The sequence below is a fragment of the Triticum aestivum genome, chromosome 4A, assembly GCF_018294505.1.
Source record: "Triticum aestivum cultivar Chinese Spring chromosome 4A, IWGSC CS RefSeq v2.1, whole genome shotgun sequence".
In the NCBI taxonomy this organism is placed as follows: domain Eukaryota; kingdom Viridiplantae; phylum Streptophyta; class Magnoliopsida; order Poales; family Poaceae; genus Triticum; species Triticum aestivum.
In genome coordinates, this window is record NC_057803.1 from 196,365,390 (window position 1) to 196,370,170 (window position 4,781).

Consider the following 4,781-nt stretch of genomic DNA (forward strand, 5'->3'; position numbering starts at 1 on the left):
CAAAACGTCGCAGCCCTACCTAGGCACAACAGATAGGTCAACACGCCGGTCTAACTCCTATGCGCGCAGGGGTCTGGGCCCATCGCCCATTGCACACATGCACGTTGCGAACACGGCCGGTAAGCAGACCTATCCTCCCTAATACAAGAGCAGACGTTCCAGTCCAATCCGGCGCGTGCCGCTCAGTCGCTGACGTCAAGAAGGTTTCGACTGATACCACGACGTCGAGTGCCCATAACTGTTCCCGCGTAGTTGGTTAGTGCGTATATGCCAGTGGCCAGACTTAGGTCAAATACCAAGATCTCGTTAAGCGTGTTATTTTGAAGTAACTGCGGATGCCGACCAGGGCCAGGCCCACCTCTCACCTAGGTGGTCTCAACCTGCCCCGTCGCTCCGCCACAAAGTAACAGTCGGGGGCCGTCAGGAACCTAGGCCCACCACTACTGGGATGGAACCACCTGTCCTTTCAGCCCCCACAACGAAATCAGTTGCGTGTACTCTACGAGCCGACCCGACTTCAGTCACCACATGTATCATGTATAAGGTATATATCATATACCCGTGATCAACACCCGACGTGATCACGGCCCGATAGTACTACACCACAACACCGAATCGGGGGCAATTAACTGCCGGGAGAAATACAAGAATGAGGGCAAACCATCTGCCGGGGATCTTGTTACTGCCAGTAGAAGTGCATAACGGCGGAGAAACTGCCGGTAAAAGTTAATCAGCAAGGGAATGCGCACTGCCAGTAATAATGTCCACATCTTAGGTCATAAAAACTACCAGGAGAACTGAACTACGACCCACTATCTGCCGGGCCTGCCTATGGCGTGAGCCCAAAATAACATTTGGCCCAAACGCGCACTGGCGCGGGAGAGCGCGCGACATTTCCACTCAAAATAATTAAAGCCACCGCTCAAAAAAAAGAAAGAAGAATTACAACCACCACACGACATGTTCTCCCCCAAATCGAACCCTCCCTAGACCTCCTCCTCGACCGCCGCCGCCGCCCCCTCTGCTGTTGACCACGCCCTCCACCACCACCCCTTTGGTTGACCTGTGTGACCCCATCGGGATCTATGGCGGCGGTGCTTGGATCTTGGCGTCGCCTCCCTCGATACGCCTCTGATGTGCGAGGTCGTCGTCGCCTCCCTCCCTTCGACACCACCACTAGAACTGGTCGATGATTCCAGTCGCCTCCATCTCTTCTTTACGGTCCATCACGCCGACGAGCATAGGCGGACTCCCCACCACGGCTTCCTCCCTACCAACGGCGAGCGTGGTGTCCCATCTCTACTATGCTGGTACAATACTTTCCTCAGATCCGTCTTGGTGGAAACCCGATGCAGGTGAGATCTTCCTTACCAAGGTTGTTAATCTTTTCTTCTCTGCTCGATGAGAACTCATGGTGCACGCTGTCCAGTTGTCCGTACGAAGGCAGATTTCCCCTTCCACCGAGTTACTACTGAGTGTGTTCCTTATTGTTTTTTCCTTTTCCTACCAAATTGATGCAGGTGCTATTAGTGAAAGGATTGGAGACTGGTTCTAGCAGTGGTTTGTTTGTTCAAGGAATTCCTGGTGCTCGTGATTTGTAAAGGGTTTCAGCCAGGTTAGTGTATATTTCATTTTGTTATCTTAATATGCAAGTATACGTGCCTATTTCATTTGCTTGTATCCATCCTTTTTAGTACATGGATCAGTCTTTATTTATTCAGGTTCAGACATTGCGCAACTGAAGATTGTGTATACTAGTCGAAGGCACGAGCTATGCACGTTTTCTTCACTCACCCATCCGTTTACTTGAGCAACATTTATTTTGAGATGGGAGTAGTATGTATGTTGTTGAGTGTTAAATCCCGTCCAAAGGATTGGCAAGTTGCTGCTTCGAAACTTGGTAGATACAAACGACTAGCGCTCTATACAAGCTAGTTGTTTACGGAGTAGAAGGAAGGTTACTCTAGTCATCGTTGTTTCCTGATCATAGCCATAAAAGATCTTGAATAACAGAGTTTCACCAGTGGGCCCATTTGGAGCCGTCAGGATTCCAGAATGGTCCTGGAGTTGTTTTGGCGTCTGCCCGTACATAGAGAATCTAAGAAATGTCAACCATTAGATCTCTTGGGCAAGGTACTGATGAATGGTGGATATTCATTTTATGGAACAAATCAATGACTTGTATTTGCTCTGGAGTCTGGGCGGACTGCTAATCCAAATTAAAAAAAATTGTGTACTATAGTAGTAGGGAAATGTAGCGCTCTATAAAGTTTTTGGTGCCTCCATCTGAAAGAGCTAAATTTATAGACATGAGTGTGGATTTAATATTAAAAATTTCTCTACAAAAGTAGCTCCTTTTCCTTCCCTGATTTACCATCTAGCTAATTGTTTCATAGGAGTTCAATACTGAGGTAACATTTTTCTCTCTCAGACTTGTGCTTGAATGTACAAATGAATATGCTCTTCACAACTCTAATACTTGGTGCCAATGGGTATTCTTCCATTTACTATGATTAAGTGCTCTTTGTGCTAATTCTGGATGTTAAAAGAAAACGAACTTTAACTAATGAACATGTAGTTGGAATGAACAAGTACCCTTGTTTATCTCCATTGATCCATTGATGTGAGATCACTTAGTTCACTCGTCATCACGCACATATACTTGTACATGTGATAAAAGCAATCAGATAGAGAATCTCTTTCGGTCTCTTCTCTGTTTGCTACAAATATAGACTAAAAGTGGAGTACTGCTTCTAGAATTTAAAGATTTGAACTTGCAAAAGTGTTAGTTCTCTGATATGAAGTTTATTATTTATGTTCTATCAAAGTTGTTGTCTGAATGTGATATACCCATATTTTATATAAAGAACAAGTTCACATTGGTACCAAAAATTATGGTTGGACATGTTGCTTGCCTGAATGTGATATACCCATCTATGTTGCTTGCATGTGCTATCAGCTACTGTGATCTATATTCCATACTTATATACACATTATGCTTGGACATGTGTTGTTTGTGCGAAAGAAAACATCTAGTATTTTGTAATGCTTGAACTCAGGGTAGTCACTACTTAAATATTTCTCCATTTAATCGAGTAAGAACAGTTCTTCAGAACATTTTATCGTTTTCATCTTCAGACATCTTGATAGGAAGCACCAGGGAATGTTTGCAGTTTCAATTTATATTGTATGTAAAGGACAGTAGATATGCTCTCTGCCAGTGAATACCTCTAAATGATCTATGCACTATGGCGGTGCCGCAGTGGATACTTCTAAATGACTGCACACATGTTTTATTAAGTCTTATAAGTATAGGGAGTTCAATAATCTTTTGGTTCTAAACAAGTGGGTGCTACAACTGAATACTAAATCAGTAAAACACTGTAGGAGTTTTACAAGCAAGCTTTGGGTAAAATGATTTTTGTATTGTGTTGTTTATTCCCATTGGTTGATCGATGTGAGATCATCTAGTTCAACTGTCATCATGCACATATACTGTTACATGGAAGAAAAATAACTAGCTAGAGAACTTATTTATGTCTCGTTTCATTTTGCTGCTAAGACATACTGAAAGTGGAGTACTCTTCTAGAGTTTAATTGTTATTACATGCTGCTTTTATAAGGTTGGGGTCTTCAATCTAGTTTTTACTCAATAAGTTACTGTTTCTTAAGAATAACATGAAGCATGGATTCTTATATGTTCCATGTATTATGTCAGGGCAAGTAATTATCAGCTGAGCAAAGGCTACAACATGCTAGGAGAAGTTTGAATGGAGGCAGAGAGTACACTTGGTATGTGATATAACCAACCTGAACTTATTTACTCATTTTTTATTTTTGTTCTAGTCTGAGTCCAAAAAGATGGTTTGACAAATGGGGGGTGACATTCTGTACACACGTACGCATCTACCATTCATGCTTGTGAAGCATTTTTTTAAAATAAAATTGAATATGGCCAAATTTGGGTTCCAAGTTTTGCCATGCTATCATGACTTCGTATTAGTTTGCCCCATTCAACATGTAAAACTATGAACCCGACCATGTTTTATTTGGAACATTTAGATGATGTGTCAGAAGGAAAACAAACGGCAAGCTACTTACATCTGACATGTAAATTCTAATGTGCCAAAAATTTCTCTTTTCAGGAAATAGAATGGAAAAAGGTAGAGGAGATAATGCTGAAGCACAAGAGCGAGAGGCTAGCAGAAGTTAAAGCAATAAACTATAAGCTTTTTGAATGATTAGGGCCTCGTGTTGTTGGTAACATTACAACTACGGGGAAAGCTAATTTTGGTTGCTAGTTTAGCATAGAAGCCACCATATGCTCATTTTGGTCGTGTGTTGCATCCAAAAACATATGTAATTTTCCTTTTGTGGCACAACACCCTAATATATGGGCGTTTCTAGAAACATATGTATTTGGTCGTTAATTTTATTGAATGAAGTTAAATTTTATGATGAGGCCCATATGTGAATTATGAAATAGTGTCATTTGTCTTGATTGCCTGGACAAAATGAAAAACATATGTATTTGGTCGTTAATTTTATTGAATGAAGTTAAGTTTTATGATGAGGCCCATATGTGAATTATGAAATAGTGTCATTTGTCTTGATTTCCTGGACAAAATGAATGCATATTAAATTAGTGATTTGTAGCCCAGATCAACTTGCTTTTGCTAGTGAAATAAATTTGATGGCATATTAACTGCCGGGTAACAAGCTTGTGCCGGCAGATACATTGTCGGTAACTGTAATACGTATAGCATGGCAGACTGACAAGA

The 4,781-nt window shown here is 41.6% G+C and overlaps 1 long non-coding RNA gene across 1 annotated transcript; it reads left to right on the forward strand.

Moving 5' to 3' along the window:
• Window positions 1–926: 926 nt before the first annotated feature.
• On the forward strand, window positions 927–4,458 carry LOC123085820 (uncharacterized). Its single transcript, XR_006439943.1, has 4 exons — window positions 927–1,355; window positions 1,521–1,615; window positions 3,719–3,792; window positions 4,146–4,458. It is a non-coding gene; the product is annotated as an uncharacterized lncRNA (long non-coding RNA).
• Window positions 4,459–4,781: the final 323 nt, after the last annotated feature.